This window comes from Aquarana catesbeiana, linkage group LG01, assembly GCF_042186555.1.
Source record: "Aquarana catesbeiana isolate 2022-GZ linkage group LG01, ASM4218655v1, whole genome shotgun sequence".
Lineage (NCBI taxonomy): Eukaryota > Metazoa > Chordata > Amphibia > Anura > Ranidae > Aquarana > Aquarana catesbeiana.
The window spans coordinates 611,863,597-611,876,992 of record NC_133324.1 but is presented as its reverse complement, the minus strand read 5'-3'; the positions used below and the strand labels follow the sequence as shown (position 1 = coordinate 611,876,992).

General features: G+C 41.7%; 1 protein-coding gene across 2 annotated transcripts in view; it reads right to left on the bottom strand.

Annotated features, from left to right (window-relative positions):
* Positions 1-13,396, bottom strand: part of IL12RB1 (interleukin 12 receptor subunit beta 1) — a 144,179-nt gene that overhangs the window by 90,622 nt on the left and 40,161 nt on the right. The gene's annotated exons all lie outside the window — the stretch shown is intronic.

The window sequence follows — 13,396 nt, the reverse complement described above, 5'->3', positions numbered from 1 at the left end:
TAGAGAAAATAAAAGACACATTTCAATGTTTTCTTTGCGTACATAAAACATACAGCACAGAATAAAGAGATACTTAAAATGCATACAGCACAGTTTTGGATATACGGTATTCATTGTTGCATGAGAACAACGTTGAACTGGTTGATTAAAACTTTTAAAATAAATGAAAAACTCTCAATAAAGTGGAATTCCGGGCCAAAGCTAACTAATCTTAAAACTATTCCCACCCACCTTCTAACACCTACAGTATACAAACTACCCTGAGTAAGAAAGATCTGTATATTTACCTATTTTCAGGCCACTCCAGTTTAGTCACGTAATCAACTCACTGTGTCCAACAATGGATGGGCCATAGTAAGCCTATGGGCGACTTCACGGCCCAGGCATTCCAGCCATTGTTGAGCACTCTCTCCACTCCTCTGTAGCTGGCGCCAGCTGACATAGGGGAGATCACGTGACCAGACTGGATCACCCTCAAAATAGGTAGGGTTTTAGATCTTTCTTCCACAGGGTAGTTAGCATAGGTGCTAGTTTTGGCCTTAATGAATCGAGCGGAAGCTGCTTTTACCTGTTAACCACAGAGGTGGTGACAGCTGGGCTATCTCTTCCTATTTCTACAGCATAGTTTCAAGATTAGTTTGCTTTAGACGGGAATTCCACATATGGACTCTTGGTTTGAGTACAAGAGCACGTAATTTCCCTCAAAGTCCTAGTCAATACATAGAGCACTGTGCTTTCAGGGCCCTTGAGTGCCAAGCCTAAGGTGGGGTAGTCTAATACTACCCTGTGTAGCAGCTTTGGCGATCCCTTCACTAGCCCACTTGGACTACCAGAAACGCCCTTCCTTGACATGAGAGGGGTGTTGTCCTATGGGCAACAGAAGTATCCATTAGTAGTGACTGCTGCCACCTAGCAACCCTTTAGGGAATTTGCTCCAGGGCAGCCATGTTATTGCAAACTTTTCATTCTCTGTTGTATATTTTATTGTTATGTACATCTCACTTTGCTATTCTCATTCTGTTGGCATTGTCAGTTTCTATGCATCTATTTCTATTCAATAAATTTCAAGTTAAAGCTACCTTCTGTCTGACCAATTGGCCGATCACAAATCCTGTTGCACTACAGTAGTACCCTGCAAGTAACACAACTACAATTTCCATAATGGCTTCTAAGCTTTCTCCCCTTTCTAGATCTTCACACAACAAGCCTGCACATGCATATTGCATGCACATTATATTTGCAGTGGTCATTATGTTTCAATTTTCCGAAACAAATAAGTTGCTTGTTTGATGGTGTGGTGTGTTTTTCAAAGTGCTTTCTTAACAAAATAAAGCGTGGTGACTTAGTTGGATGGGAGAGTTTGCTTTGAATAAGCTATCTAGCGTTTTTAGTTTGTGGAGCTCAGATACAATTAAGTTCCGCTTTAAAGTATGAGGCCTCACACACATGGGCAGAGAAATCGCTGAAGCATTTTTTGCAACAACAAAAAAAGACTCTGAAAGCAGCTCTATATTACACGTTCAAGTTCATGCACATTGTGGCATTTGGATTCATATTTTAGAGCAATGTTTAGCAGAAAAAATGCCCCAAGCCTGCATTCAGAGAGCAACTTTACAGAAAAGGCCAGCAGTTGAAGCCCCTGTATACCTTTGATGAAGGGTTTCTTTAAAGTACAACTGTAGTTTAACTTTTTTTTTTTTATAGTTCACATATTTTTAATTCATGGTTAAAAAAGGTATATGATACATGTGAGCAATGGTTGATGTCATTTCAGGTGCAGAAAGTAGTGAAATGCTTTTGAGAGTGATTTTTCAGTGCAATCTTCTGCAATCATTACAATCATTCTGGATGAAGTGGGGAAACATTCAGTTCCCATTGCCAAATGCAATAGGGGAAATGGCCAGAGAAGGTTTCTCAGAAGTCCCTGTAATATCAGAGATCACGAAGAAGAATTGGTCCCAGGAAGAGCAAAGGTATTTGTAGATTCATTTTTTTTTTTTTTTTACTTAGGTCCCCCATCCTCCTGAGTGCTGTCCAGCTGGTCTTATACTTGCCTTTAGCCCCAATTCAGCAAACTTCATTGTGTGGCCCCTCTTCAAGCTGCATAGCCTTTCCTCTGAAAATGCCCGTTTCATACTGCACAAACACACTCAAGCCCTATTCATCCCTTTGGTAAAGCCTCTTGAGGCTGCCATAAGTAAGTTTTCCACAGAAATAAATGGGTTCAGCGCAAAGCCACACAGTGAAGATCACCGGATCAAGGCTAAAGAATGTATAAGTATTAGCTACAGTTGCCCTTTAAGGAGGTTAGAATATGAACCTACATAATATCATAGAAAGCATTTAGGGGTGCCATAATAATACAAAGGTTCCTAATGACCTGTCGTTTCTGGACGTTCAAAACCATCAAGGAAATGATTCACTGCCAACAACTTGCTAATAAGAGGTGATCTGCTGACTGGTCTTTTTCAAGACAGGCACTATAATTGATATTATAATATTAAAGATGCAGTTTAAGAGTGCAGTTGGGTGATATGATGAAGCCAATGCAAGATCCTTAGTGTTTCAGCAGCACAGACTATGTTTTACTTACATTATGCAGGCCTCAGGTTCTGCAGGTGACCTGAAAGTGTTTTGAAGTTTTAGGCTGGCCATACATGGGTCGAATTTCAAAAGAATTTTCTTTCAAAAATCTTATCTAAGAATTTTCGTTCGTATTTCACACCATTAGTGGGCTGCAGCAACAGCCGATTTGAGTAATCGGACATGTTGGAAATTTTTTGAAAAACAAACGATTTTCTAATCAATGATGGGAGAATTGTGCAAGAAATGTGATCGAAAAAGAAATGTGCAAGAAAAGAAAATTCCCAGAAAGAAAAGAAGATTCCCAGCCATGAAAATTCTTTTCTGTAGCAACATGAGGTGAAATTGAAGGCTTGGTTGGCCGAATTTTGAAATCAATGGTGGCACCATCGGATCACAAAACACACAAATTTTATGATTTTCAAAGGAAAATTCTTTCGAAATTCGACCATGTATGGCCAGCCTAATGCCGCGTACACACGATCAGATTTTCCGACAACAAATGTTGGATGTGAGCTTGTTGGTGGAAAGTCCGACCGTGTGTATTCTCCATCAAACATTTGTTGTCGGACTTTCCCGCCAACAAATGTTGGCTAGCAGGTTCTCAAATTTTCCACCAACAAATTTTTGTTGTCGGATTTTCCGATCGTGTACACAAGTCTGTTGCAAAAAGTCCACTTATGCTCGGAATCAAGTACGAGCTGGAAGCGCTCGGTCTTGTAAAACTAGCGTTCGTAATGGAGACATCACGTACGTCTTGTACGTCACTACGTTTGTAATTGTTGGCTAACATTTGTGTGACCGTGTGAATGCAAGACAAGTTGGAGCCAACACCCTTCGAACAAAAATCCACGGTTTTGTTGTCGGAAAGTCCAATTGTGTGTACGGGGAATAAGTCTGACCGTTGGTCATCAGGTGGGAAACCCCATACTTCCACAGCCGTCAACTGACTTACTGGTTAGTAGAAGAGTCTTGGATGAAGAATTAGGGAGCCATCCACAGCTGCAAAATGGATGTGGAGCTCTGTCAGTGAATCTGCATCCACTGGCACAATTATGGCTTGTTTAAACTTGTGGTTGGAGGGTGTTGTAAACATGTAGCTTAGCTGCATTGTTATTGCCCCCCAAACGACCCCACCTTAACCACTTGCCGACCGCCTCACGCATATATACGTGAGCAGAGCGGCACGGGCAGGCAAAATCACGTACCTGGTACGTGATTGCCTTCCCGCGGGCGGGGGGTCCCATCGGACCCCCCCCCGGTGCCAGCGGCGGTCTGCGTTTGGCTGGGAGAGTTGAGAGACGAGGGGGAGACCATCCGATCGTGGCCCCCCCCTCGCGATCGCTCCCAGCCAATGAGAAACATCCCCTGCCTCTGTATAGTACACAGAGGCAGAGGATGTGATGTCATCTCTCCTCGGCTGGCCAGTTTCCGTTCCAGCACCGAGGAGAGAAGACATGTAAGTGCACCAACACACACACAACACAGTAGAACATGCCAGGCACACTAAACACCCCCGATCCCCCCCCGATCGCCCCCCGATCCCCCCCCAATCACCCCCCCCCCCTGTCACAAACTGACAGCAAGCAGGTTTTTTTGTTTTGTTTTGTTTTTTTCCTGATTACTGCATAGTGTCAGTTTGTGACAGTTAGCAGTGGTAGGACAGTTAGTATTAGCCCCCTGTAGGTCTAGGGTACCCCCCTAACCCCCCCTAATAAAGTTTTAACCCCTTGATCACCCCCTGTCACCAGTGTCGCTAAGCGATCATTTTTCTGATCGCTGTATTAGTGTCGCTGGTGACGCTAGTTAGGAACGTAAATATTTAGGTTCGCTGTCAGCGTTTTATAGCGACAGGGACCCCGATATACTACCTAATAAATGTTTTAACCCCTTGATTGCCCCCTAGTTAACCCTTTCACCACTGATCACCGTATAACTGTTACGGGTGACGCTGGTTAGTTCGTTTATTTTTTTTAGTGTCAGGGCACCCGCCGTTTATTACCGAATAAAGGTTTAGCCCCCTGATCGCCCGGCGGTGATATGCGTCGCCCCAGGCAGCGTCAGATTAGCGCCAGTACCGCGAACACCTACGCACGCACCGTACACCTCCCTTAGTGGTATAGTATCTGAACACATCAATATCTGATCCGATCAGATCTATACTAGCGTCCCCAGCAGTTTAGGGTTCCCAAAAACGCAGTGTTAGCGGGATCAGCCCAGATACCTGCTAGCACCTGCGTTCTTCCCCTCCGCCCAGCCCACCCAAGTGCAGTATCGATCGATCACTGTCACTTACAAAACACTAAACGCATAACTGCAGCGTTCGCAGAGTCAGGCCTGATCCCTGCGATCGCTAACAGTTTTTTTGGTAGCATTTTGGTGAACTGGCAAGCACCAGCCCCAAGCAGCGTCAGATTAGCGCCAGTACCACTAACACCCACGCACGCACCGTACACCTCCCTTAGTGGTATAGTATCTGATCGGATCAATATCTGATCCGATCAGATCTATACTAGCGTCCCCAGCAGTTTAGGGTTCCCAAAAACGCAGTGTTAGTGGGATCAGCCCAGATACCTGCTAGCACCTGCGTTTTGCCCCTCCGCCCGGCCCAGCCCAGCCCACCCAAGTGCAGTATCGATCGATCACTGTCACTTTTTTTTGTAGCGTTTTGGTGAACTGGCAAGCACCAGCGGCCTAGTACACCCCAGTCGTAGTCATACCAGCACTGCAGTAACACTTGGTGACGTGGCGAGTCCCATAAGTGCAGTTCAAGCTGGTGAGGTGGCAAGCACAAGTAGTGTCCCGCTGCCACCAAAAAGACAAACACAGGCCCGTCGTGCCCATAATGCCCTTCCTGCTGCATTCGCCAATCCTAATTGGGAACCCACCACTTCTGCAGCGCCCGTATTTCCCCCATTCACATCCCCAACCAAATGCAGTCGGCTGCATGAGAGGCATTTATATGTCCTCCCGAGTACCCCTACCCAACGAACCCCCCCAAAAAAGATGTGTCTGCAGCAAGCGCGTATATAGACGTGACACCCGCTATTATTGTCCCTCCTGTCCTGATAATCCTGGTCTTTGCATTGGTGAATGTTTTGAACGCTACCATTCACTAGTTGAGTATTAGCGTAGGGTACAGCATTGCACAGACTAGGACACACTTTCACAGGGTCTCCCAAGATGCCATCGCATTTTGAGAGACCCGAACCTGGAACCGGTTACAGTTATAAAAGTTACAGTTACAAAAAAAAAGTGTAAAAAAAAAAAAAAAACACAAACAAAAATAAAAAAAAATAGTTGTCGTTTTATTGTTCTCTCTCTCTCTATTCTCTCTCTGGTGTTCTGCTCTTTTTTACTGTATTCTATTCTGCAATGTTTTATTGTTATTATGTTTTATCATGTTTGCTTTTCAGGTATGCAATTTTTTATACTTTACCGTTTACTGTGCTTTATTGTTAACCATTTTTTTGTCTTCAGGTACGCCATTCACGACTTTGAGTGGTTATACCAGAATGATGCCTGCAGGTTTAGGTATCATCTTGGTATCATTCTTTTCAGCCAGCGGTCGGCTTTCATGTAAAAGCAATCCTAGTGGCTAATTAGCCTCTAGACTGCTTTTACAAGCAGTGGGAGGGAATGCCCCCCCCCCCCACCGTCTTCCGTGTTTTTCTCTGGCTCTCCTGTCTCAACAGGGAACCTGAGAATGCAGCCGGTGATTCAGCCAGCTGACCATAGAGCTGATCAGAGACCAGAGTGGCTCCAAACATCTCTATGGCCTAAGAAACCGGAAGCTACGAGCATTTTAGGACTTAGATTTCGCCGGATGTAAACAGCGCCATTGGGAAATTGGGAAAGCATTTTATCACACCGATCTTGGTGTGGTCAGATGCTTTGAGGGCAGAGGAGAAATCTAGGGTCTAATAGACCCCAATTTTTTCAAAAAAGAGTACCTGTCACTACCTATTGCTATCATAGGGGATATTTACATTCCCTGAGATAACAATAAAAATGATTTAAAAAAAATATGAAAGGAACAGTTTAAAAATAAGATAAAAAAGCAAAAAAAAATAAAGAAAAAAAAAAAAAAAAAAAAAAAAAGCACCCCTGTCCCCCCTGCTCTCGCGCTAAGGCGAACGCAAGCGTCGGTCTGGCGTCAAATGTAAACAGCAATTGCACCATGCATGTGAGGTATCACCGCGAAGGTCAGATCGACGGCAGTAATTTTAGCAGTAGACCTCCTCTGTAAATCTAAAGTGGTAACCTGTAAAGGCTTTTAAAGGCTTTTAAAAATGTATTAATTTTGTTGCCACTGCACGTTTGTGCGCAATTGTAAAGCATGTCATGTTTGGTATCCATGTACTCGGCCTAAGATCATCTTTTTTATTTCATCAAACATTTGGGCAATATAGTGTGTTTTAGTGCATTAAAATTTAAAAAAGTGTGTTTTTTCCACAAAAAATGCGTTTGAAAAATCGCTGCGCAATTACTGTGTGAAAAAAAAAAATGAAACACCCACCATTTTAATCTGTAGGGCATTTGCTTTAAAATAATATATAATGTTTGGGGGTTCAAAGTAATTTTCTTGCAAAAAAAAATAATTTTTTCATGTAATCAAAAAGTGTCAGAAAGGGCTTTGTCTTCAAGTGGTGAGAAGAGTGGGTGATGTGTGACGTAAGCTTCTAAATGTTGTGCATAAAATGCCAGGACAGTTCAAACCCCCCCAAATGACCCCATTTTGGAAAGTAGACACCCCAAGCTATTTGCTGAGAGGCATGTCGAGTCCATGGAATATTTTATATTGTGACACAAGTTGCGGGAAAGAGACAAATTTTTTTTTTTTTTTTTTTTTTTGCACAAAGTTGTCACTAAATGTTATATTGCTCAAACACGCCATGGGGATTTGTGAAATTACACCCCAAAATAAATTCTGTTGCTTCTCCTGAGTACGGGGATACCACATGTGTGAGACTTTTTGGGAGCCTAGCCGCGTACGGGACCCCGAAAACCAAGAACCGCCTTCAGGCTTTCTAAGGCCGTAAATTTTTGATTTCACTCTTCACTGCCTATCACAGTTTCGGAGGCCATGGAAAGCCCAGGTGGCACAAAACCCCCCCAAATGACCCCATTTTGGAAAGTAGACACCCCAAGCTATTTGCTGAGAGGTATAGTGAGTATTTTGCAGACCTCACTTTTTGTCACAAGGTTTTGAAAATTGAAAAAAGAAAAAAAAAAAAATTTTTTTCTGGTCTTTCTTCATTTTCAAAAACAAATGAGAGCTGCAAAATACTCACCATGCCTCTCAGCAAATAGCTTGGGATGTCTACTTTCCAAAATGGGGTCATTTGGGGGGGGGTTGTGCCATCTTGGCATTTTATGGCCTTCAAAACTGTGATAGGTAGTGAGGAGTGAAATCAAAAATGTATGCCCTTAGAAATCCTGAAGGTGGTGCTGGGTTTTCGGGGCCCCGTACGCGGCTAGGCTCCCAAAAAGTGCCACACATGTGGTATCCCCGTACTCAGGAGAAGCAGCTGAATGTATTTTGGGGTGCAATTCCACATATGCCCATGGCCTATGTGAGCAATATATCATTTAGTGACAACTTTTTGTTAATTTTTTTTTTTTTTTTTTTTTTTGTCATTATTCAATCACTTGGGACAAAAAAAATAAATATTCAATGGGTTCAACATGCCTCTCAGCAATTTCCTTGGGGTGTCTACTTTCCAAAATGGGGTCATTTGGGGGGGGGTTTGTACTGCCCTGCCATTTTAGCACCTCAAGAAATGACATAGGCAGTCATAAACTAAAAGCTGTGTAAATTCCAGAAAATGTACCCTAGTTTGTAGACGCTATAACTTTTGCGCAAACCAATAAATATACGCTTATTGACATTTTTTTTACCAAAGACATGTGGCCGAATACATTTTGGCCTAAATGTATGACTAAAATTTAGTTTATTGGATTTTTTTTATAACAAAAAGTAGAAAATATCATTTTTTTTCAAAATTTTCAGTCTTTTTCCGTTTATAGCGCAAAAAATAAAAACGGCAGAGGTGATCAAATACCATCAAAAGAAAGCTCTATTTGTGGGAAGAAAAGGACGCAAATTTCGTTTGGGTAGAGCATTGCATGACCGCGCAATTAGCAGTTAAAGCGACGCAGTGCCGAATTGTAAAAAGTGCTCTGGTCAGGAAGGGGGTAAATCCTTCCGGGGCTGAAGTGGTTAAGCAGCTAAGGCAGCAGATGGAGGTGTTTACATGCCATTGTTGTGGTGCTTTACTTCGCACCCACGGCAAAAAACTATTTCTCCTGTCACGTTCAAGTGATTAGGGAAGCGCTACAAACCACCTGCAACTGCCTATAGTGCACCTATTTGCAGCATACTAGTGCACCAAAAACGGGGTTAAAACAGGCTTTAAGTAAGCCTCACTTTTCTTCTTAAATAGGTGCTGATGATCATTGTAGAACAACACTATTACCACCTCCAAAACATCAAATTTATATACACAGATCACAAACAACAGTAACAATATTGTCACTGACTTTTATTTTAAAGTGAGTGTTGCAATCTCTGTAGCGAGGTTATGGGCTATAATGGGCTATGGTATCTTCACTTATTTTAATTTAAAAACTATTTATGCCATTACTAATAGGTGAAGAAGAAGAAGAAGAGGATCGGAGCTGCTCTGTGCAAAACTCCTGCACAGACCAGGTAAGTATAGACATGTTTGTTATTTAAAAAAAAAAAAAAAAAATCCTTTAGGAGTGTGTCTATGGGAATGTTTGACCATTCTTCCAGAAGCGTATTTGTGAGGTCAGGCACTGATGTTGGACGAGAAGGCCTGGCTCGCAGTCTCCGATCTCATTCATTCAAAAGGTGTTCTATTGGCTTGAGGTCAGGAATAGGGATGAGCTGAACACCCCCCGGTTCGGTTCGCACCAGAACATACAGAACAGGCAAAAAAATTGGCAGAACACACGAACACCGTTAAAGTCTATGGGACACGAACATGAATAATCAAAAGTGCTCATTTTAAAGGCTTATATGCAAGTTATTGTCATAAAAATTGTTTGGGGACCTGGGTCCTGCCCCAGGGGACATGTATCAATGCAAAAAATCTTTTTAAAAATGGGAGCAGTGATTTTTTTTAATGCCTAAAGTGAAACAATAAACATTCCTTTAAATATTGTGCCTGGGGGGTGTCTATAGTATGCCTGTAAAGTGGCGCATTTTTCCCATGTTTATAACAGTACCACAGCAAAATGACTCTCGTTCCCCCCTCTTTTCCTGCGACCTGCCAGGTTACGTGCTCAGATAAGAGTCTGGTATGGATTTTGAGGGGGACCACTACACCATTTTTTAAAAAAATTTGACGCAGGGTTCCCCTTAGAATCCTTAGAATTCCCCTTATGGATTTTGAGGGGGACCCCTACGCCATTTTTTTAAAAATTTGGTGCAGGGTTCCCCTTAATTTCCATATCAGACCCGAAGGGCCTGGTATGGATTTTAGGGGGACCCCCACGCATTTTTTTTTTTTAATTTTGGTTCGGGGTTCCCCTTAATATTCATACCAGACCCAAAGGGCCTGGTAATGGACTGGGGATGGGGGCCCATGCTCTTTTTTTCAATGATTTTTATCTATAGTGTCGAGACCTGACAATTTATTACAGATCAGTTTTAAATGACAATTTTCTTTTAGGAAATGTCATTTTGCTGTGGTACTGTTCTAAACACGGGAAAAATGCACCACTTTACAGGCATACTATAGACACCCCCCAGGCACAATATTTAAAGGAATGTTTCATTTTTATTGTTTCACTTTAAGCATTAAAAAAATCACTGCTCCCGAAAAAAACGGCTGTTTTTAAATTTTTTTTTTTTATTGATACATGTCCCCTGGGGCAGGACCCAGGTCCCCAAATACTTTTTATGACAATAAATTGCATATAAGCCTTTAAAATGAACACTTTTGATTTTTCATGTTAATGTCCCATAGACTTTAACGGTGTTCCGGTGGCTTTCGATTTGCCCCGAAAACACTGCATATTGTTCGGTGTTTGCAGGACATCAGAACAAACGAAGTTCGGCCCAAACTTATGCTCGGGCCGAACCGTTCGCCCATCCCTAGTCAGGAATCTGAGCAGGTCAGTGAAGTTCCTCCACCCCAAACTCGCTCATCAATTTCTTTATGGACCTTGCTTTGTCACACAGGAACAAAGCTGTGGCTGTCAATCTGCTGGGGGTCCCTCCCCTGTCACCATTTTTCTCTTGGTTTCAGGAAAACTTGTCAGAAGTGATCCATGCTGATAGCAGAAGAACAGTACACACTCTAGAGGGATATGCTTTGTTCATATTTCATGTCTGAGGTTTACAAACACTTTGAGATCTCTGCCCGCTTAGTTTTCCTAACTGCTTGCTGATCAGCTATTATACTGTGGCCGGTCAGCTCTCCTGCGCAAACCACCATAGATGTACATCGGTCTTTGCATAGAAGATAGCATAGAAGATCGCCACCATTATCAGTAAAAACAATTAAAAAAAAATCCCTAAGTCCCTAAATCTATCCCATAGTTTGTAGACGCGATGCGCAAACCAATCAATATATGCCTATTGTGATTTTATTACCAAAAATATATATATTGACCTAAACTGATCAATAAATTTGTTTTTTATATATTTTTTGGGGATATATATTATAGCAAGAAAGTAAAAAAACTGTTTTTTTTTTCCAAAAAATTTCAAAATTGATGGTCTTTTTTGTTTATAGTGCAAAAAATAAAAACCGCAGAGGTGAACAAATACCACCAAAAGGAAGCTCTATTTGTGAGAAAAAAAAGGAGGTCAATTTTGTTTGGGTACAGCATCGCACGGCCGCGCAATTGTCAGTTGAAGCGACGCATTGCTGTATCGCAAAAAAAATGGCCTGGTCATTAAGGGGTCACATCCTTCTGGGGCTGGTTAAACAGGGCAAGAACAGCCTTACAAGGAAAACAAAATGAAGAACTACTAGATAAAAAAGATTAAAATGCTAATCTGTAGATGGTAAAGAAATGAAAAACACAAAAAATTGTAGTGGAGTATAGGAAAATAGCCGGGACTGGATCGGTGTGTGGCTCTCGGCAGTATCAAAGCTCAGCTTTCTGTCCTTTCTATCTTGTTTAAAAGACTATTGGCCACTGCCTCCTTTTATTAGGACCTAATATGTTTCACAGATCAGCAGTAAAGCAAGTCTGCTACTTGTGGTTCTATTAGCAAGTGGTCCCGCCTTGCTTGCTACAGCATGCGCTGTCCAGGAGCTGGAAGTGATAGGCATCTTCGGAAACCCTTCTTCTATGGCAGAATTAGCAGATGAGGAGGAGAAAAAGTGCATTAGCAGTTGGCCAAAAAATAGCACCTATGCACTTTTGAGAGGGAGGAGGATGTGCAAAAGGGCGCATTAGCATCCTCAAGATAAAATTTCTGCTTTGTGACCTGTCGGAGGAAGAAGAAATGGTGTATTAGCAACACTCTAAAAGAAAGTGGCTACTTTGCACCCTTCAGAAGGAGGAGGAAAATGGACCATTCGCAGCACACTAAAATAAAGTTGCTTCTATGCTCTTTTGATGTGTCTTTTGCTGCCAGCTTGTCTCATGAGGTGTTGCTCACACCAAGCAGCATGGCTGACACTTTTACCACAGCTGATACACTGGAGGTAGAGCCTGCAGACCACAAGGCACCGTTGTTAGCAAAGTATGTAAAAAAGACCAACATTGCAGAGCTCTTTCTATTTTTTGCCTATACAAATGCTTGCATAATGCTCGGACGCCAAACACCTACCTGATGTGATATAGCTGGTATATTTTTTAAATTCTTGGGGACGGAGGGATGCTATGGGGTCAAGTGATAGTGGGGTTGTGCTTTTAAAGTTTTTTTTTGTGCACTCTTTTTAACATTTTATTACACTTTTAAAGTGCAGTATGGTAATGCAAAAAAAGGAAGCTCAAAACTATACTATCCCACTTTTGTGTCCCTGGCCAATTTGTACGAAGTTGAGGGCTTTAGATGTGTTGTGGCTCCAACTTCCACTATTCAATTCAGGCCTATTACTTCTGAAAAAAAGCTAAAACAACCTATAAAAAGCCATTGCTTTCAAGCTGTATTGAACCAGATTGAGTTGCTGCTGTTTTATTCAAGCCAAACAAGAACGAAAAAGTAAAAAGATCAGTTACCCATGCAAAATATGTGATGCAGTATATGGTGTCACTAACTAATTGTGTTGTTCCATAACAATATATGCAGCTTATACATATGTAATTGAAATGATTGGTATTTTTTTTTTCATTTCACCCTAAAGTCTTATTAAAAGTTGAACCCCCTCCCCACTGTACAGTATTTTTTTTAAATATTTTTTGCATTGGTACATGTCCCTCATGACAGTGTCCAGATTCATATGACCTCTTTTTTACAAGCCCTTTCCTATTAGCCTTAAAGATTGGCAAAATTAATTTTCAAGATTAATTCACCCCACTCTTGATTTAAATGGGGTTCAGATTTACATTTGCAATGTCTGGCCTTTATCATTGGTTTAATGAACGCCTCCTGTTATTACTAGTAAGGGCCTGTTTTAAGGTCTCCATTTTATATCCGTTTTTCCAAAATGTTTTAATCAGGACATCCCATAGTTCTATATAGTCCTCTACTCTACTACTGTTCTCCCAAACTCACCCTGGCTTGAAAAGTTCAAAGCGGCTTGTATACTAAATTTGTGTAAAAATGCAAGTATGAAGCAAACTTACACCCAAGCTAGCCATAACAAAATCTTTCAATTATTTA